A 23,081-nucleotide genomic window follows, 5' to 3' on the forward strand; every position below is an offset into this window, starting at 1 on the left:
AACAATACTGATCCGAATATTACTTGAACACGATTCTTGAAGTGATTTTGATTTCCCTAAAGTAGATATGTCTTCCCTTTGTTTCATTAGTTGAACATTTTTTCTAGGTCGCCTGATTTGAGATTTGACAAATAACAAAGGCTTGCGATCAATGGCCATATACTCTAGCTTATTCTGATCATCATTTACTCATATCAATCACAAACAAAATTTTGATAGGAATATTATTAGAGTCTAACTTCAAAGCAATTTTGATCTGTTAAAAAAGCCGACACTCAATCTTTTGCCTCTTCTTTTATTTAAACATTTATATATAGTTTTTGCAGTATCTCTGACAAATAAATAATGCTCGGGATTGATATCAAAACACTCTGACGCATCCGAATGGTTTCATGTGATCATATCGGTCACTAATAGAATTTCGGTCAAAATGTCATTTAAACTTCTTCACAAATTACTCGTTAGGCCGAGGAATATCTTTTATTATAAAATTACAATAAATCAAGCATTGAGTTCTTTTTTCAACTTTATACTATTGATGCTCGATCGTTTTCTCAAAAAAAGAGCAAAAATGACCATTTCGATTACTTTCAAATCATGATAGAATGCCCTTACGTGGGCGAAAGCGAATGTTAGTCTTTTATTGGATACGAGGTCAATTCAGTACACGACAATAGAAACATTAGCTTCCAAGTTCTAATCATTAGCGTAACATAGACAAGACGAACTGTGACGATTCGTCGTATACGCCCATAGACCACTGAGAGTTTTTAGACGGCTTAGTCAGGCCCTACATCCAAGGAATATTGAGAATAACAGTACACAAACTCTCTCCGTAGTAAAACTAAAAATCAGTTATTTAATTTTATGTTGTTAGAAATTTTAATTAAATCATAGTTGAAAAGTCAAAGATGCTCTCTTCTTTGTGTTTAAAATTTAGAGGGAAGATTCAAATTAAAGTTTCCCTCTCTTGTCTTGAAAACAAAAGACTTTTGTATGAAATGGGACCTGAACCCAAGACCTTGGCGTGTGTGTTTGAAAAAGGAGCTCTCATCTACAAGCAAAAACAAATAGTCCTACATTGCTTCGGAAGAAAATTCTTCTCATCCAAATAAGATGGAGAGTTGGAGAAAGGCTTGGGCCTTCATGAGGCTTTAGAATTTGTTGCATCCTAGGCTTTTAGAAGAGCACAAGCCCATGTTCAAAATGTACGCGCGCGCTCGCCTCGCCTCGCTGGGCCCGTGGTCCGAGGTCCGGATCCGGGTTTGGGTTTGGATATAATTAAATTATCTTTTTAGTGCCCAAATCGTATTTAATTTTCCCATTAAATTTAAAGCGGTTTTTAATCTCCCCACGTTTTGGTATTGACACCCCTAATAAGTGTGCAAACCGTTTCATATCCAACAGTCATATTTGTGACACTTGGGAGAGAAACCTTTAAGACACTAATGGTGGGGATTAATCTTTTCCAACGGTCACTTCGTCATCTATAAAAAGGAGAGAGCAACACTGTTTGGAACACAAATCTGTATACAAGAATTTTGATTTTCAAACGCAAAAATACAAAGACGTTTGTTCTGTTTTTATCATCTCCTTCCTCCGATCCTTCTGTGTCTGAGCACTATTCCAAGGTGGTTCTGGGTGGACCAGTCAGCAAGTGCACGTGGACTAGAGCCAAACTTTGGCTGTTTTGTCTTGGAGTGTCGGTTCGCGGATCCCGATTGCACCGGTAGGGGGCAAATACGGTTCTTAAGGAGAGTGACTAGTGGCACGACTCAGCCTTCTTCTCAATCTATTTTTCAGAATCGTTTTCTACAAAACAGATAAGTGCTGGTTCATTTCGATTTCCAACAGAAAAAGCTTTTCCTTTCAAGTGACAGTTTTTCGCTTCATCTTGCACCTTTTGGGTTCGATTAAGTCATAGATCAGACCATAAATTCCAACAATCTTAAGAATCGTAACAAAACAGATCTGATCTTATGGCTTCTGATAATTCGAACCCAAGTTCTATTCTTCCCATCTCTGGTGAGAATTCCAATCCAAGTTCGGTTGTTCGTACTCCTGCTGTGAACAGAATTCTCAACACTGTTCCAGATTTTTCCAAAATCGAACGCCTTACTAGATTGAATTATAAATGGTGGAAACAACATATCTTCTTTGCTTTACAACAAATTGGGGTTATTTTTGTTCTTACTCAACCAAAACCTAATGAAGATGATGCTCATTTTGATAATTGGAATAGTGCCGAGTACATCTGCAAAAACTATCTTTTGAATGGGTTACCAAATGAATTATATAATGTTTACTATTCCTAGAACATGCTGCTGATCTTCAGAATGCTTTGGTAACTAAGTATGATTTAGAAGATACTGGTAATAGGAAATATGTCATAGGAAAATTTCTGGATTTTGTTATGGATGATGTAAAACCTATTTCTGACCAAATAGATGAGTATCAGTTTCTTGTGGGAGAATTGGCTAAGGAAGGTATGAAGTTACCTGATATATTCGTGGCGAGTTCTCTCATAGAGAAATTGTCATTGTCTTGGAAAGATTTTAAGATCGGAATGAAACACAAGACAAAGGAATGGACCTTAGACCAAGTAGTGGTTCGGGTTAATATAGAAGAGAAAAACAGACTCAAGGACAAGCAACAGAAAGCCAAAGAGTATACCTCTAAGGCAAACAAAGTTGAAACAAAAAATGATCGGTCTAAGAACTTGAAACCGAGAAGGAAAAGAATTTCAAGAAAAATGCACCTAAGAAGAAAGGAGTTTGTTTTGAATGTGGAAAACCCGGACACTACAAGAAAGACTGCCGACACCGAAAGACTGGTTTGTCCAGTGCTAAGGTTAATCTAACTAGGCGGATGTAATTGCAGCAATTGTGGCTGAGGTAAATCTGGTGGAAAATCGAAAGGAGTGGGTTCTGGATACTGGTGCTACCAAGCATATTTGTGGAGAGCGAAACTCCTACAACTATACCATAGTTAAGGAAGGGGATCAAGTTTTCATGGGGAATTCACAGACCTCAAAAGTCGTTGGTAAGGGCAAGGTCTTACTGAAGTTAACTTCAGGGAAAGTACTTGCACTTTAGGAGGTGCTGCATGTGCCGGATATACGGCGCAACTTGGTGTCAGGCGTGCTTTTGAACAAGAATGGACTGAAGCTCACTTTTGAAGCAGACAAAGCTATCCTTAGTAAAAATAATGTGTTTGTAGGAAAGGGCTATAATGCCAATGGTCTGTTTGTACTGAATGTACTTGAAATCTTGAATGAAAAATCATCAACTTCTTCTTCTTACATAGCTGAATCTTTTGATATTTGGCATGGTAGATTAGGACATAGAAGTGCACCTTACATTAAAAGACTCTGTAACTTAGGTTTAATAAAGGAAAATATTGAACCTAGTAAAGAAAAATGTGAAATATGTGTTGAAGCAAAATTCACGAAGAAACCTCACTTTAGGATTGAAAGAAAAATTGAATTATTAAAATTAATTCATAGTGATCTAGCTGATTTCAAAAATCTTGAATCCAAAGGAGGTAAAAGGTACTATGTAACCTTTATAGATGACTACTCTAGATACACTAAAATATACCTTCTTAGATCCAAAGATGAGGCTGAACAAGCCTTTGTAAAGTACAAAAATGAAGTAGAAAATCAATTAGACAAAAAGATAAAACGACTTAGAACAGATAGAGGTACAAAATACTCTATAAATAAGTTATGTGATGATAATAGTATTATCCATGAAACCACAGCCTCATACTAACCTGAATCAAATGGTATAGCAGAACGAATGGACAGAACTTTAAATTATATGTTCAATGCTATGTTGATTAGGTCTTGTTTACCCTTGAATTTGTGGGGGGGGAGCACTTTTATCGGCTTGTTATATATATAACAGGATACCTCCAAAGAAAAAGGGTCATATACCATACGAATTGTGGCATTACAAGATGCCTAGTTTATCTCACTTGAGAGTTTGGGGTTGCTTGGCTAAGGTTAGAATACCTGAACCTAAGAAAAGGAAACTAGGACCTAAAACTTGTGACTGTGTATTCATAGGATATGCTCAAAATAGTACTGCCTATAGATTTCTAGTTTTGAAATCAATTGAAAATATCATAGAATATAACACTATAATTGAATCTAGGGATGTTAAGTTCTTTGAACATCACTTCCCTATGAAGAAAGAAATTCCTTAAGAACCTAGTAATGATTCAAGAAATCAAACTGAAACTGAAAAGAAATTGGACCCTGAGTTTTAAGAACTCAGAAGAAGTAAAAGACAAAGGAAAGAAACAAATCTAGGAGATGGCATGTTCACTTATCTAATAGATAAAGATCCTGTAACTTACACTAAGCTGTAACATCTCTCGATGCTGTATTCTGGAAAGAAGCCATTAAAAGTGAATTAGATTCCATAATAGAAAACCACACATGGGAATTGGTGGACCTTCCACCTGAAACTAAACTACTAGATAGCAAGTGGATATTTAAAAAGAAGCTAAGACCTGATGGGACAATTGATAAGTTTAAAGCAAAGCTAGTAGCTAAAGGCTTTAGACAGAAAAAGAAGATAGACTACTTTTGATAGTTATTCTGCTGTTGTTAGGTTTCCACCATTAGGATATTATTAGCTGTAGCTTCTATTCATAAATTAGTAATACATCAAATGGATATAAAAAAAGCTTTCTTAAATAGAGATTTAGAAGAAGAAATTTACATTAAACAAGCTTAAGGATTCATTGTAACTGGACATGAAAATAAAGTTTGTAAATTAAATAAGTCACTATATGGCTTGAAACAAGCACCTAAACAGTGGAATGACAAATTTGATAGTGTCTTAATTACAAATGGCTATAAGATAAATGAATCTTATAAACGTGTTTATAGTAAGTTTAATGGTGATAAAGGTGTAATTATGTGTTTATATGTAGATGATATACTGATTATGGGTACTATTTTGGACATAATAAAATCTTCTAAGAGGTTTTTAATGTCAAACTTTGAAACCAAAGATATGGGTGAAGCTGATGTAATTTTAGGAATGAAGATCAAATAGAAAAGAAAATGAAATAATATTGTCACAGTCTCACTATGTAGAGAACATTCTTAGGAAGTTTGGACAATATGATAGTTCACCTGCAAAGACACCTTTAGATTGTCAGGTTCACCTAAAGTAAAACAAAGGTGAAATGGTATTCCAAAATGAATACTCAAGGATTATAGGTTCAGTGTCATATTTGATTAACTGTACTAGACCTGACATAGCACTAGCAGTTGAAAAACTTAGTCAACACACACATAGACCAGGACATGAACACTGGCAGGCTTTGACTAGGTTGTTGAGATACTTAAAAGGTACAATGAACTTTATACTGCATTTTAAGGGGTATCCTGCTGTTTTGGAAGGCTATAGTGATGCGAATTGGATCTCTGATTCAAGAGATTCAGTGTCTACTAGTGGATATGTATTCACCCTTGGTGGTGGTGCGATTTCTTAGAAATCGGTTAAACAAACATAGTACAAGTTCCACTATGGAAGTGAAATTTATAGCCTTAGCTCTACAGGAGCTAAAGCCGAATGGCTCAGGAATTTTATGACAGATGTGCCTTTATGGCCAAGGCCGGTTCCCTCAGTGTCTTTACACTGTGACTGTCAAGCTGCTTTAGCCAAGGCCAAAAGTAAGACCTATAATGGCAAAAGAAGGTATATTCGCCTGAGGCATAATTTGGTAAAGCAATACTTGAGTGAGGGAACAATAGCACTCAATTTTGTAAGGTCGGAGAGGAATCAAGCAGATCCTCTAACAAAGCCACAAATAAACAAGGTGGTTTATGAGACATCGCAAGGAATGGGGTTAAAGCTCGTGGCATGAACCATTAGTGATGGACACCCAACCTATGTGAAAGGAGATCCCTGGAATTAGGTTCAATGGGAACTAACAAGTCACCAGATGGTTTGTTAATACTATCACCCCCTACTTCTAGATGCAAAATAAATAAAGATAGTTGTCACTACAAATGAGGTAGGATGAGTTGTAGACTCTTAATCAGTTCATAACCTGTATTGGGTAGTATGTTAGTTGCAGTGCATACTTGATGACTGACCTAAGTGAATGTGGAGGTGAGGCCGCTTCCTATGAGAATTTAACGAGTAATTCTCCAGAACATTCATGAGAACCAAGAGGGGAACAAGGCCAAAATGTTCCAATACTGTGAATGAAACACCAAGGAATCGATAGTAGGGTGGGGTGACAGGTTAGTCGGTTACACCTGCGAGGAAAGGCTGAAGGAGTCTGACTAACTCTACCCATACTCGATAACGTAATCTGTTTATCCCAAATATCGGTTGAAGTCCAAAAGACACCGGTATGAATCCACTCTATTTTTCTGAAGTGCTCAGATACTTCCGTTTTCAAATTGCAACTGTATTTTGAATCTTATGGGGGATTGTTAGAAATTTTAATTAAATTGTAGTTGAAAAGTCAAAGATGCTCTCTTCTTTGTGTTTAAAATTTAGAGGGAAGATTCAAATTAAAGTTTTCCATTCTTATTTTGAAAACAAGAGACTTTTGTATGAATGGGGACTTGAATCCAAGACCTTGGTGTGTGTGTTTGAAAAGGGAGCTCTCATCTACAAGCAAAAACAAATAGTCCCACATTGCTTTGGAAGAAAATTCTTCTCATCCGTATAAGAGAGTTGGAGAAAGGCTTGGGCCTTCAAGGGGCTTTAGAATTTGTTGGATCCTAGGCTTTTAGAAGAGCACAAGCCCATGTTCAAAACACATGCGCGCGCTCGCCTCGTCTTGCCGAACCATGGTCCGAGGTCCGGGTCCCAGTCCGGGTTTGGGTACAATTAAAGTATCTTTCTAGTGCCCAAATCGTATTTAATTTTTTCCATTAAATTTAAATCGGTTTTTAATCTCCCCACCTTTTGGTATTGACACCCCTAATAAGTGTGCAAGCCGTTTCATATCCAACAGTATGACTGTTGGGAGAGAAACGTTTAAGACACTAATGGTGGTGATTAATCTCTTCCAACGGTCGCTTCCTCATCTATAAAAAGGAGAGAACAACACCGTTTGGAACACAGATCTATATACACGAATTCTGATTTCCAAACGCAAAAATACGAAGACGTTTGTTCTGTTTTTATCATCTGCTTCCTCCGATCCTTTTGTGTCTGAGCACTATTCCAAGGTGGTTCTGGGTGGACCAGTCAGCGAGTGCACGTTGACTGGAGCCAAACTTTGGCTGTTTTATCTTGGAGTGTCGGTTCGTGGATCCCGGTTGCACCGGTAGGGGGCGAATACGATTCTCAAGGAGAGTGACCAGTGGCACGACTCAGCCTTCTTCTTCTCAATCTGTTTTTTCAGAAACGTTTTCTACAAAACAGATAAGTACTGGTTCATTTCGATTTCCAACAAAAAAACCTTTTCCTTTCAAGTAACAGTTTCTCTCTTCATCTTGCACCTTTTGGGTTTGATTAAGTCACAAATCAGACCATAAATGCTAACATATATTTTTCTTTTTCCATCAAATTTGCATCACTTTCATCATGCTCAAAATGATTAAATAAGAAAAGAAAATAGATGGATTTTTATTTTTTTTTGTCTCTCCCCATTTTTTTTATCTTCTCTTTCATCAAACAATTCCCTTTAAACGTAATCATTGCTCTTTTTACGAAAGTATTCCATATTTGTTATGCCAGGGTTTTTTTCTGTCTATTTTTGTTAAATATGGTAGTACTACTAGAATTTACGTTACAAGGTGATGAGGAAGTATCATTGAATAGAAGACGTGTCCACCAACTTATAATGGTATGGAACCCACAAGAATCTAAGTAGCAGTCGTAAAATGGCAAAATTAACAATTTCCCACCCTACTTCCCTCATATGAGTATCCCTCCAATGACCAGCTCCTCATTGAACAGGAAAGAGCAGTCTCTCATGAGAAGTTTTCTCTATTAGCTCGGAGAGAAAGCTTTATGGGAAGAAACTGTAGCTTAGAAAAAGGTCGCATCTAAATCCTCCCTAGCTTCTTAGTTGTTTTTTTTTTTTTTTTTTCTGTTACATTCTTCCATCATTTCTTGATTTAATTAATCGGACTTTCTTTCGATATTTTTTTGTGAATATATGTTTTTCTTTTTTATGCTTTAATCTTTGCTCTTAGATTTCATTTCCTGTCAATATTTTACTATTGTAATATTTGGCTTCTTTTATATTTTACGAAGCTTAGACTCGGTGGCTTTTGATTTTCCGTAGGAATGATTCTTCTGTGGCATTCTTTTTTCTTCGATCCGATTGTCCGTAGGAATCTGTCCTCTTTTGTGATTCTCCATTGTGAATCTACCAACTGCAAGCTCTTCCATTTTTTTCTTGATATCTATTTGCATGTTTGATTAATGCTATGGGCACTTCTTTTATATATTCTGGTTATTGAATGCCTGCATGTGTTACAGAAATGTTCACATTTATTATATGCATTCTGTTTGGACTATTAATATCTATGCTGTTTGTGCTATTATTTTCTCCATTGTTGATTTTAGATATCAGATGCTAATGGTTCTTTTTTTCCAAAGGTTATTAAAAAAAATAAATAAATAAAATCTCTGGTGCCCACCCGGTTCAAAGATCCTTACCGTTCATCCATTGGGGCCCAATGTTAATCAGCTTGTCCAACAAAATAATCTCCGTACGATGATCCAAATCCTCTAATCAATCTCTAAGTGTTAGGATCATCATATGGAGATATTTTTGGGAAGGCCTATTTACATTTAGGCCAATGAAATGAACGGTTAATTTGGATATTGGAATAACGTGGGCCGCAATGAATTTTCAAATAAATATGTGTTATATGGTGTCTGTATGTAATTTATAAAAATCAGAGTGGGGCCCACCTTGTTCAACAATCTAAACCATTCAGTTGTTAGGCGCCAATGTAAATACATCACACGACGAAAATCATCTCCATTGGATGATCTAACTCTTCTATCTATAGAGGTTTATATATGATGCAGTTTATGATCATCCAATGAAGATGATTTTTGGGAGACAGCCTTCTAACAGTTGGGGTGTAACATTGGGGCCCAACAACTGAATAATTTGGATCTTCTAACAATGTGGGCTTCATTGTATTTTACAAAATATATGCTTACCTACTAACGGACGCATATACACTAGGGCACACCTATTTAAGGGCACGTATTTTGTACATCATAAAACACATCTTTTTTTTTTTTTAGAAAATTCATTGCGGCTGCTTTCTTCCAAAGCTTTCATTTGCTTAGCCTCAACGTAAATAAGACGTGTCCCAAAAATCAACTCCATTGGATGATCCCAGACATCTGATCTTATACGAAGACACCATATAAATATCTCTACAAATTGAAGAGTTAGTATCATCGAGATAAGTTTTAGGGCAAAGCATATTTACATTGGGTAGCAGCAAATGAATGGTTTGGATCTAAACCATTCATTGTTTGGCCCCACCAACTTAACACGAACAAGCATTTTTTCTTAAAAAATATACACTTTTTATGTTTTCCACCTTCTTCAAAGATATAAGCCATTCATTGTTAGGCACCACTTAGGGTTTCTCTTCAAAGAGAGGAGAGAGTACTGGTTGTGATAATAAGCGTATAGGTGGGGCCTAAAATTTTCAAAGATCTAAATTATTCAGTTGTTAGGCCCCACCAAAGGTTCACGGAGGGAGAGAAAGAGAGAGAGAGAGTTTGGCTTGAGAACGAGGAGAATTTATCCTTGAAGGGGTGCGAATTTGTCAGTCCTCTTTCTTATTTGTTGGATACATGCAGGGGCACGTAGGAATGACATTTATTTCAAATTTTTTATTACATTCATGGAATTCTGTGAGATATGAACTTCTTAATTGTTGGATACATACTTTTTGGCCTTATTTTTTTTTTCTTTTACATATTTTTTGCTCTCTTCCTATTTTATGTCATTCTCCTTGATGCAGTAGATGCTATTTCCAATGAATTCTTAGTTGTTAGATTTATATTTATATGGAAGGGATATTGATTTTCATTTCCTTAGATGATTCAACTGAAATAAACGGAAAATATAACACTTTTTTACAGAATACATCAGATTTTATCTGACACAATTTCTTCTCTGTTTGCAGGAGGGAGCTTGAATTGAGCAGGATTCGCAGAACGAAGCATCCCAAAAGTGGGAACTTGGGCTTGAAACTTTTGTCCATCATGGAGATGCATGATGAAATTGTGAGTATTGTGAATAATGATTTTCCATCTCTTCCTCCTGAGGAGTTTGACAAATTACGGGAAAATGAATCTCTTCCTTCCGAGGAATCTGTGAAGTTACCGGAGAATGAAGTTGACATCTCACTATTCAGCGACAACGAAAGAAGCGAAAAGATAGAAGTAGAACAACTAGAGAAGAGAATTAAGAAAGATAAAATTCTGCTACAACGCCTCAAGAACCTCAAGTATCAAAACAAAGGTAAGGAGGTCATTGTTGATTTAAGTAAGCAGAACCAATCTCAAGAAAAGGCGCGCAGAAAGAAGATGTCCCAGGCGCAGGACAAAATACTAAAATACATGCTTAAAATGATGAATGCCTGCAAGGCACAAGGGTTCGTCTATGGAATCATCCCTGAAAAGGGTAAGCCAGTGGGTGGGTCATCTGACAATCTACGAGCATGGTGGAAGGAAAAGGTGAAGTTTGATTGAAACAGTCCGGCGGCAGTCGCTAAGTATCTTGCACAGAATGGCATACCCGGCGCTATGAATGACGAAAGTAAGTTGGTTATTGTTTTTCCTCAAACTCTGCAGGGCTTGGAAGACAAAACTTTGGGTTAACTTCTATCAGCTCTGATGCAACATTGTGACCCTCCCCAAAGGAAGTTTCCATTGGAAAAGAGGGTTCCTCCGCCATGGTGGTCAACAGGCAATGAGGAGTGGTGGCCACAATTGGGTTATAAAAAAGACCTAGGTCCTCCACCTTACAGGAAGCCACATGATTTGAAGAAGTCATGAAAGATAGGCATCCTGACTGCGGTGATCAAGCATATGGCGCCAAACATGGCAAAGATTCGTAATGCGGTGATGCAGTCGAAATGCCTGCAGGATAAAATGTCAGCGAAGGAAAACGCCACATGGTTGGCCGTCATAAATCTAGAGCAATTGATGTGTAACAAGCTCAACCCAGCTTCTAGTCCTCCTCCTCCTCCTCCTCCCTCCATTGTAAGCAACGGATTTAACACTTTGAGCATTGACAGTGATTATGGTGTAGAAGATAACTCAACTGTTGATGGTGGGCGTATCAATTTGGGAAGTGGGCTTGTACCACCTACTACTTTCAATGCTGAATTGGCAGCTCGAACCGATTTCAGTAGGACGAGGAATCGGTCGGACGTGCTGGAGATGATGCCGGATCAGAGGAAATATACCCTTGGGTATGTTCAATGCCCTGATAACAACTACAACGTCGGCTTTCATGATGTCATTTCAAGGAACAACCATCAATTCGGAAGCCCATATGGTTCCAATTACTCTCCAGGGATTGAAATTTCGAGCTTCAATATCAATCAAGAAAACCAGACAACTTTCACTATGCCTTTTGGCCAGCCCAATCCAACAGTGTAGGAGTATCCGCCGCCTCCTCCCTTGAATCAACGTTCTATAAATCTCGATGGATTGGGAATTCCAGCAAATGGGGAGAAACCAATCAATAATCTCATGCCATTCTATGACACTAATCTTCAGCCAGGTATGGGCTCCAGTTCTGGAAGCATAAATTTTATCAATGATCCAATTCCATTGCAGCCAACTATTGAAAGGGATGACAACTTTTTCGGCCAAGGGCACCTGATGGGTGGTAGTCTCTTTGAAGAAGACAACTTCACCATCAACAATAATACACTCCTGTGAGATGAAATCTTTGATCATTCTAATTTGATGGGTCAACCATTGGACATCAACAACAATTTCGGACTTGGGTCCCCTTTGGAGCTGCCACCCCTTGAATTCTCTGACTTGCACAAAGTGGTGGACTGGTGGGTATGCAGCTGAAGTAGGAAGCATCCCACTGGTTTATCTTAATATAACGGTCGGCGATCTGATATTTGGAAGAAATGATTATTCAGTTACATAGACTATTCCCATTAAAACTTTATGTTAAAATTTCGTTCCAAAAAAGAATATGATTAGAGGCTATAAAAAAAAGGAGGGTTTTTATGGGTTCAAGCCGCAGGTGCAGGATCTCTGATCGAGAAATGGGAAGGTTATGATGTAGTCCTGCTTTGAAATGCTTATAAAAGTTTCAGTGTTGGTTACATTTTATTGGTTATAGTCATATAGTGTTTTCCTTCTATACCAAACAGATTCCAACTATTATACATGTTTGCAGCTTGTAAATGTATTTGTTTCTATTGGAATTTTATGTCAGTTAAAACCCATACAAGGAAATGGGTTTTAACTGCAATTGAGTAGTCGTTCAGTTTCAGCTACTCCATTTGATATAAGACCACTTTTAAACGGGTGTCTTCTCATTATTGTTAGGGAGTATTTTAAGCTTAATTTATTTATTTGTTATTATCTCTAGCTTCCTATGCAAACAGGCAAACAGGCCAAATTCCATAGATAAAGAACTACGAAAATCAAACGTTCCTATTCTGAATTCCATTTTCCGTGTGATTTAGAAGGAAAATACGGGCAGAAATTTAGGCCTCACCAAGGCCAATGTCGGAAGACACCTGAGACATCGATCAAGAAAAATGAGCTGGTTAGATAATTAATTACCCTCCTGTCAAACAGAGCACTCAGTGGAAGGGAAAATGACATCATTTTACTTTTCTTTCCTAAGGATTTTAAGATTTCCAGTGGCAATCAAGCAGACCCTAAACCCTAAAACGATCCCATGGATCTTGGGAATTCAAATCAAAGAAATTTTAGTTTCTTCCAAGGTGGGTTATTAATACCTTGAGCCACTGCTGATTCTTCCAAGCTTCCAATACGACGAAGTCCTTCACTTTTTTTTAGCATCGTATCGACTCAGAAACCACTTTCGCTCTCCTCTTCCTTCTCCTCCATATGCTGAATGGGAAACCTTTGCTTTTCACGTGAACTCACTCCAACAAGAGATGGAAAACAATAGAAAGAGGAAGAGGGACCAAAGGCCTTATTTATAGGCCAAGTGAGCTCTCATAAGGTTTTCCCAACTCATCCAAATTCGTTTGGCATCTTCGGCACAATATTAGCAAGTTCTTTAGTGCAAACTTGGAGCCAAAGAACCTTCATGTTGTCGCTGAAATCTACTCCGCCGCTTCAATAGAGGATCAATTTGTGCTCGTCCTGTGCTAAAAAAACACACGTTAGGGGCCGTGGAGTTTGGACTCTGCGAGAGGAGCAGGAAATCCAAGCAATAGAGGAGCAGAAAAGCAGTGCTTGCGAATTGTGGAAGATGTTGAAGATGCATACCATCGAGCGTGTGGGTGTTTTTATAGGAGAGGAGTCCAAGGCATTCTAGGATACTAGCCTTTTTGGAAGATTTCCTTATTGGTCGACTTCTCATGGAATTAATTTCCATGTTTATGTTACGTGCCACATAAATGTCTAAAGTGAATATCAGCCACATTGGGTTTGAGAAACTTTAGTAGTTGTTTTATCAATTGAGATTAGGTTGTTGCTAGTATTCAGGAGACTTCACAGTAGATTGAATGAAAGGTATTAGTAGTACAGGTGTGACACGATAGAGACAACCTATCGTGTCACACTTGTACTACTAATACGGACGTGACTATTGTTTCCTAATTTGTAGGTTTGCTTTCCTATTTTTTGGTAGTTAAGAGTCGATTATATATCAAGTTAATGTAGTTCTTGAGATTGGCCATTGAATGAAGAATTTTATCCTGTAAATTGTGTTTTGAGCACAAAGGAGGACCGGCCCTTCCCTCTAAGTGGGTCAAGAGGCCGATCTTCCCTCTAAGAAGATCAATCTCGTTGTGATCCGATCAGGTTCGTTACAAATTGGTATAAGAGCGAGGCATGGATGATCCAAACATCGGACGGTTGGAAGCTAAAGTGCGTTCTCTTGCAATGGAACAAGAGAGATTGATAAAGAAGAGGTAGGAGATGTTTTCTGCTATGAACGCTCGGTTCAACAAGATGGCAGCTTCACGTATGTGCGGCCAGGAGAAAATGTTTGAAATTTCACTTAGCAATCCAAGAGGGGGTGAATTGGGTTTCTTTTCAAATTTTAAGGATTTTGAAAACTAAGATTGCACTAGTTTTAGATTGAATAGGAAATCAAAAATAGTATTTAAAGCAATAGTAAAATGCTTACCACAAGAAAAGAGGTGAAGAGACAAAGAAGCTTTGACAAAAGGATTTTTATAGTGGTTCGGTCTTAGCTCAAGACCTACTTCACTCTTCTCAAGTTACTCTCCTTGAGGATTCCACTATCTTCTCCAAGGAACTTAAATACGACGTTCCTTCCGCCTTGTACAAATCGAGCTTCAAGCTCCAAGGGTCTACTACGGTGCCATTTGGTTTTAGCTTGCTTGCCTCTAAATAGGCTAATTACAAGTAAAACTCACTCACTCTCATAAGAAAATGATCAACAAATGAAAACCTAAAAGTCTCTCAAGAATAATCTAAGGGAAAGGCACAAGAGAGAGATGGAGAGTGAAAATCTTGAGGAGAAGGAGAATCAATGCCTTTTAGTGCTCTTAGAATGTTTTTTGAACTCCTTAGTTACTTCCCCAAAAGTCCCAAGGTTTATATTTATAGAGGGGAGAAAATACACCTTTTTTAAGCTCCCCAACGATCTTCTCGGACTCCAGGCTCGGAGCTCCGAGTGGGCCGAAATCCCTTTAAATTTAAACCTGGAACCATTCTCGGAGCTTCGAGAAGCCTATGCAGAGCAGTTTTTTTCTTATATTTTTGCTGACTTTGTTTGGGCTTTTGGAACTTTAATTTACCAAGTTAAATGGAATGTCATGAGGGTCCAACAATGTTGGGACACCACTATGAACATTCACAAACCCATTAAGTTCTACTTAGTTTGATTTTAACTCTCCTTTGTGCCATAGACCTAGAATATACATGAAGGACCATTTACATTTTAATTCTACTTGGTTTTCAATCTTGTTGGCACCTTGTAGAGGCTTTGACATGTCTTTACTCAGCTCCATTGATGCTTGAGCCAAGCTTGAACTTTTGAGTTGATTGCCATTCTTGTTAGGCTAGAGTTCAACCTTGTCTTTGAATACCTTTGAGATAGTGATGCCTTCTTCATGCCTTTGATATCACTTTGAGCTTGAATGATTTTCCATTTGTCATGCACTCTTGAGGATGCTACGCTATGAACACCATAACTTTGCCAATGGAAATCATTAGTGTATAAAACCTTTATTTTATAACAAATTGAGTTTGTTAATCATCAAAACATTTCAATGGGAGTACTTGTTGAACCCTTGGGCTAACAATCTCCCCATTTTTTATGATGACAAACATAATTTGTTTTAGGGTAGGAGCTCCCCCTTTAGGGATGAATAAAACAATTTGTGCTCCCCCTAAGAGTTTGATTTAATTGAACATTTAAGGCATTACTTTTAATGATGGAAATTTGATTGCAAAATTATAAGCATGGAGCTTTGCTCCCCCTTAATATATGCATATTATTATGACTTGGGAGCTCAAATATTCTCCCCCTTTTGTCATCACCAAAAAGGTGGAACAAAAGGAAAGAGGGTAGGTGAGAGCCAATGAGACAAGTGAATTGCAATGCAATAGAGAAAGCAGGCATAAGACAAGGTATGCGAGCAAAAAAATAGAACAGAGAAGTACACTGCACAGTAAACCAAAGAGATATATATATATATATATATATATATATATATATATATGGATGATGTGAAATGGCATACATAAAAGTGCATACAACCAGTCAAAGGACATAGCATCCACGACACATCATAACAGTGACAGAATTAGATAAACCGAATACATCCCAAAAAGATCCAACTGACTATAGAAGCATCTAGCTAAATAGGATCCATACAACCAACTTATAATCCAAAGACGACCGAGGCAAATAGAAACATATAGATAAGCCTAACATAAAAAGAAATCTGAGCAAAACGGGATCCATCATCAGAGAACGAGAGCCATCTACTGCTCCGGAGGAGGCGGTGGCTGATGAAAAGAATTGCCCGGCGCTTGGTCCCACTGGCCACTGGAGAGGTAGCGATAATAGGCGGCCCATTGGTCATCAACGTGGGCAGTCATGGTTTGAAAGCGAGTAGAAATCTCAGAGTCGACATAGGTAGACAGCCGCTCAAACTGTGAGGCCATGGATTGCTCAATGGCCTCCTGCATGTGAGCCAAATCCTGGCGAGTGCAGAACTGAGATGTATCTTGTGACGGCTGGGGTCCCGGTGCAGCCTGGTCCTCGGCTTCGTAGCCTCCTCCATCGTCAGAATCAATGTCAATTGCTGCTTGATTAAGAGCCATGCGGTTAAAGGTCTGATCATCAAACGAGGCAGTAGGAGTCATGGTCATCTCTTCATCCAAGATGATGCCAAATTGGCGGAAGACACGGGTGAGAATCATGCCATATGGCAAGGAAGAGCGGTAGTGGCCAGGGGTCTAAAACATGTAGCGAAACATGATATAAGGCAGACAAAGCTAGCGGCCCTCTAGGATGCTGTAGATAATATAGGCCTCTAAGGGTCTTAGGGCTTCACGCATCCCAGCACGAGGTATGAAGATGTGGTACATGAAGTTATGGAGCATGCGCGCAACCGGAATGAGGTCGGCAGATTGTACGGGCATATTAGGTTGGTAGCGCCGTGTAATCCGACCATAGACAGTGTCATGATCAATATCATCAAGTGAATGTGTCCCATCTTCCGGCCAAAAATAGTGTAAGAAGCCCTCATGGCTAATCTCAAGAAGTGTGGCAAAAGTGTGATAGGTGAGTTTGATGACAGTTTTCTTGATCTTAGATTCGATTTTGAAGAAGGAAGGGGAAATGGTGAGATTGGCATAGAAGAGACGCACCAATCGAGGGTAAACGGGTTCGTTGAGGTGAAGGATGGGTGTCCAATGAAGGGCATCAAATTTGGCCTTTAAATCAAAAATTTGAAGGACAGGGGGATCAATGTACCTACCGGTGAGGATGCCCCTAGTGCCGATGTCGGCCCAGAGTTTCTTGGCCTTATCCCCAGTGAAATAGGAGTTGGACACAACCTCGGCCGTCACAGCCTTGGCCTTCGCCTTCTTCCGTGAAGGCCCTTCTTCCTCAAGAACGTATTCGGGGTCTGCAACTTGGGAGGAGCCTCCAATGTTGAGATTTTTGATTTTAGGAGGCATGGTGAGAGGAAATGTGGGTAGAGAGAAAAATAATATGTTAAAAAAATAGAGAAATAGCCCTAAAATGGAGGAAAACAGGAGAAATAGAGAAAGAAAGAAAGAAAAAACAAAAAAGGGGTGAAATCCTAGGGTTTTAATGGAAAAAACTAGGGGGTTAGGAAGAAGAGAGGGATTTGGAAGGGAGAAGAGGGTTTTGGAGGAAGATGTAGGAGAAAAATGAAGAAAAAAAGAAGCAAAATGGAGTTAGGGTTTGAAGGAGAAGTGGAAGGAAGAGGGAAAAAAGAGAAGAAAAATAAGAAAAACAGAACCGGGTCCAGGGTTATAACGCTCCTGGTTCGATTCTCGGAGCTCTGAGAAAAACTCTCGGAGTTCCGAGAACACACGGATTTTTTTTATTTTCTACTGGCCCGAATCTCGGAGTTCCGAGAAATTTTCTCGGAGCTCCGAGGACCACTTGGACGAAATCTCGGAGTGCCGAGAACCTTTCCAGGTTCCCTCTGCCCCTATTCTTGGAGTTCCGAGAATTTAAGGAGGACATATTTACATATGCATATGGTGATATTTCAAATTCACTTACTTGTAACACTATACACACATACCCATAGATAGATATATATATAGGTGACATTGCAAGTTCAAACCATGATCCAATGTATGAATCACACATATGACTTACCGAAGGTTTAGATGATGGCACATGGCCAAAGTTTTAGGTATCTTAATTAAGGGTGATGGTACCGACTCCCCCTTGAAATGAAGTGGGCTATGGGTACCAATTGAGTGAGTTTTAGAGTTAGGGTTGGATCATCTAAAACCATGTAGTCACTATCAAAACAAGATATATATATATATATATATATATATATATATATATATATATATATATACAAGGAGAATTGTGTCTTCTATTCATGCTTCATGTACAAACTCTTTGACTTGATCCAAACTCCAAATGTTGAGTCCACTCCTAAGGTCATAAAATCGATCCTCATTAAGGGGTTTTGTGAAGATATCCGCCAATTGTTCATTGGTGTGGATGTACTTAATTTCAATATCCCCTTTTTGAGAATGATCTCTTAAGAAATGATGCCGTACCTCTATGTGCTTAGTTCTAGAATGTTGAATTGGTTTTTTTGTCAAGTTGATGGCACTTGTATTATCACAATGGATTGGAACATTACTAAATGCAAGATTGTAGTCCATTAGAGTGTTCTTCATCCATAGAATTTGTGTACAACAAGCGCCGGCCGCAATGTATTCTGCTTCAGTAGTAGAAAAGGCTATCGAGTTTTATTTTTTGCTAAACCAAGACACTAGAGACCTTCCTAGAAATTGACAAGTGTCACTTGTGCTTTTTCTATCAACTCTACAACCGGCAAAGTCGGCATCCGAAAATCCTACTAGGTTGAATTCATTCGATCGTTCATACCATAGAAGCCATAAGGATGCTACTTGCATTTGCATCCCATAAAAACTTTAAGTTGTATCAAATGGATGTAAAGAGTGCATTCCTAAATGGGTATACTATGGAGGAAGTTTATGTTGAACAACCTCCCGGTTTTGAGGATTTCAAATACCCTAATCACGTATATAGGTTGGACAAAGCCTTGTATGGTTTAAAGCAAGCTTCTAGAGCTTGGTATGAGAGGCTTAGCTCCTTCCTATTAGAGAGTGGCTTTCAAATGGGCACGGTTGACAAAACCTTGTTCATTGAAAGAAAAGGAAAAGATATGCTTATTATTCAAGTCTATGTAGATGATACAATATTTGGTGCTACTAATGATAAGATGTGTGAAGAATTCGCACAATCCATGCAAAAAGAGTTTGAGATGAGTATGATGGGAGAGCTTACCTATTTCCTAGGACTTCATAATCAAACAATGTAAAAATGAAATTTTCATCAACCAAGAGAAGTATACTAGGAAACTCCTTAAGAAATTTGGCATGGATAGCTCACAAATCAAGCCAACTCCTATGAGCACTTCCACCAAATTAGAAAATGATGAAATTGGCAAACTGGTTGATGAGAAGAAGTTTAGAGGAATGATAGATAGTCTATTATATTTGACCGCTAGTCGACAGGATATAATGTTTAGCGTGTGTATTTGTGCTAGGTTTCAATCGGCTCCTAAAGAGTCTCATTTGAGAGCCGTTAAGAGGATATTCAAATATCTCAAAGGAACTCCTTCTTTAGGTTTATGGTATGAACGATCGAATGAATTCAACATAGTAGGATTTTCGGATGCCGACTTTGCCGGTTGTAGAATTGATAAAAAAAAAGCACAAGTGGCACTTGTCAATTTCTAGGAAGGTCTCTAGTGTCTTGGTTTAGCAAAAAATAAAATTCAGTAGCCTTGTCTACTACTGAAGCAGAATACATTGCGGCCGGCGCTTATTGTGCACAAGGATCAAGCACAAATCCTTGTGCACAACCAAAATCCTTAGTGATGGAGGTAGAGCTTATGGCCTCTATTAGACATGTAATTAAAGATCAATTAATTCTTATCTTACCAAGCTCAAAGAAGAAAAACAGAAAAAGTCACAAAAGAAAGTAGTTTATCAGTATTGTCAATTCGGACAAGGTCGTCGCCGAAAAATCCGTCATTCTTCTCAACATATCAAACGCCATCAAGAAGATCCTCATTCACGACCATCTGTACCTCGAAATCATAATTGTTCCAAAAAGGCACGACGATGGAGCTTTGATGAAAAACATGATTATATCGGTTTGAAAATGGAGTTGCCTCAACACTTCTTATTGACTAATCGCAAGACGAAGAGAAGAAAGGGTTAAAGGGTTTTAGGTTTAAGCAAAGGTTGCTTAAAGCAATACACCCTAGGTATCTAGTTTAGAATACCTAGACTGTTGCCTCCAGCCCCTATATATAGGTATACACTAGGTTTAAAACAAGTTAATGGGCTCTAGCCCATGTAGGCCCACTACACCGGTCCATTATCCATGTGGGCTTATATTAGAACATAATTAGGGTTATATTATATACCCAAGAATCTCCTCCTATGTTCTACATATAGCACAAACCAATGGATAGATAATGTAATGTCCAAACAAAATATTGAATCATCTATATCACAATATCAAAAAAGATCTGTAATCAAACAGAAAAGAAGAATACTTTTAAGAATAACCAAGAGTTTTAGAAATAATCTAAACTCAAACAAAGAAGTTTCACTTGTAAGTGAACCATTTATTCAACTGAAAAGAAAATAATAGTTCCCTCATGGCTCTAGAGGGATTCATTCATCAAGTAAATCATCCTCATCAAGATCCAAATCGAGACAAGCTCCTTCGTTTTCACCAATTCCTGTAAATTACCAAATATGAATTTCATGAAAATGAATCTAAACATTTGTGTAAAACACTAAAGTATCTAGTTCTACCAGAAGAAGTTAGTACAATATCATATTGACTAAAAAAACAAATATCAATAAGCATCAACGTCAAGTTTCAATACAAGAACAAGGCCTAAATAGTTTTTTTTGCAAAGAACCATTCCATGTTTTCATTTGGAATGTTACAGTCATCATATCCAAATTTGAGTTAAGTTGTATCATCAAGTTTGGAATGAAACAACTTTTTCAAAAAGGACATGTCATCAAATGTGGAATGACACAAAACAACTGTAAACATCATTGAAACATATCAAGTGCTTATCTTAGCCAAGAGAGGGAGATTCAAAAAATTAAAAATAACATGGATGTAGGTTAATACTTGTCTTGGTTAATATCTGTCTAAACAGTCTTTAACCTATCTCCCCCACAGTTTTGAATATTTTGTCTTTGTTTAGTCCCTTTGTGAGAGCATCGGCCATATTAGCCTTTGATCACACATCAACCAAAGTGATTATACCTTATTCTATATGATAATTCAGCATAGCATGTTTCAGCCTGAGATGTCTCCTCTTATCATTAAAGAGTGAGTTCTTTACAACCGTAATTGTAGCTTGATTATCACAGAACACACTTAAAGAATTAATCTTTAAACGGGTCAGTGGAATGTCCATGATCAGATCTCTTATCCACTCTGCTTTATCTCCTGCAGAAGCTAGAGCATAAAGTTCTGATTACATAGATGACAGAGCAATGCAAGTATGTCTCTTTGACTTCCACGCAACAGCTGTTCCACCCAGTGTAAATATATAACCACTGGTAGATTTGCTGTCACCTAATTCTGAGCCCCATGATGCATCAGAATATCCTTCCAGGATAGGAGGATGGCCACTATAACATAGAGCATAATGTAGAGTATCCTTAGGGTATCTCATCAGCCTCATAAGGGCATTCCAGTGCTCATGGCCAGGATTACTAGTGAAACGACTCAGCATGCCTACTGTAAAGGCTATGTCTGGTCTAGTGCAACTCATCTCATACATGAGACTACTAATCAATTTAGAATAATCCAATTGATTCACGCTGTCTCCTTCATTAGGTCTCAGCTTTTTGGTACAATCAAATGGTGTCTCAATCGGTTTACACTCACTGTATCCCCATGTAGAAAGTAGTTTCTCAATGTAATGAGCTTGGGTAAGAGTGATCCCTTGCCTATCAAAACTTACTTTCATACTAAGAATGGTGTCTACCACACCAAGGTCTTTCATGTCAAATTCTTTAGCCAATGTTGATTTCACATCACTCACTACAGAATGATCGGAACAAGAATCAACATGTCGTCTACATACAAGCAAATAATTATAACCTTATTCGATACAGAACGAAAGCAAAGGCATTTATCGGAGTAACTAGTCTGAAAACCAAAGCTCTTTAGTATCTTGTCGAATTTTTGATGCCACATTTTAGGTGCTTGTTTAAGACCATACAAAGATTTGTTTAACTTGCAAACTTTGTTCTCCAAACCTTCTATGACAAACCCTTCAGGTTGGTTCATGTAGATTTCATATGTGAGGTCTCCATTAAGGAAAGCCATCTTTACATTCATTTGATGCACAACATACTGCTTAATAGATGCCAAAGCAAGAAGAATTCTTATCGTAGACAAATGACAGACCGGTGATTAAACATCAAAGTAGTCTATCCCACTGACTTGAGTATAGCTCTTAGCTACTAAACGTGCTTTATACCGAGCTAAGTATCCGTCAGGATTAAGTTTCTTCTTTAAAATCCATTTACAACCCACAGTCTTAGCCCCTTTTGGCAAATCAACTAGCTGCCAGTTGTGATTTTGTAACAGAGAGCTCATTTCATCATCAATGGCTTCTGCCCATAACATAGAGTCCCTTAATCTCATCGCTTCCTTATAGGTTGATGGATCATTCTCTAAATGGTAGGTCACAAAGTCCTCACCAAAGTTCTTGGGTACTCAATCTCGTGTGGATATTCTTAAAGATTCTTATTCAGAAATCAGTGTGGGATGAGTATCAGAAGTATTCTGATCAGACTCTACAGGCGATTCGGTAACCATCTCTGTATAGCCTGGTATGGTCAAACCATGATCTCTGAGAAATTTATTCTCAAAGAATACTGCATCTCTAGATTCTATAACCATATTGGTAGATAGATCCAAAAACTGATCAGCAACACTGTCTTCTGCACCACCTAGATAGACATAAGTGTTGGTTCTAAGCCCCACTTTAGATCTCATAGGGTCTTGTATCCTCACATAAGCAATACATCCCCAGGTCTTAAGAGTGTCATATGTACAAGGATGTTTATGCCATAACTCATAAGTAGTCGAGGTCA

At 38.1% G+C, this 23,081-nt stretch overlaps 1 pseudogene; it reads left to right on the forward strand.

The window, feature by feature from the left end:
- Window positions 1–1,979: 1,979 nt before the first annotated feature.
- Window positions 1,980–12,062, forward strand: LOC143888900 (protein ETHYLENE-INSENSITIVE 3-like 1a; annotated as a pseudogene).
- Window positions 12,063–23,081: the final 11,019 nt, after the last annotated feature.

The sequence above is a fragment of the Tasmannia lanceolata genome, unplaced genomic scaffold (genome assembly GCF_043159265.1).
Source record: "Tasmannia lanceolata isolate RefF3 unplaced genomic scaffold, GAP_Taslan_0.1 ptg000012l, whole genome shotgun sequence".
In the NCBI taxonomy this organism is placed as follows: Eukaryota; Viridiplantae; Streptophyta; class Magnoliopsida; order Canellales; family Winteraceae; genus Tasmannia; species Tasmannia lanceolata.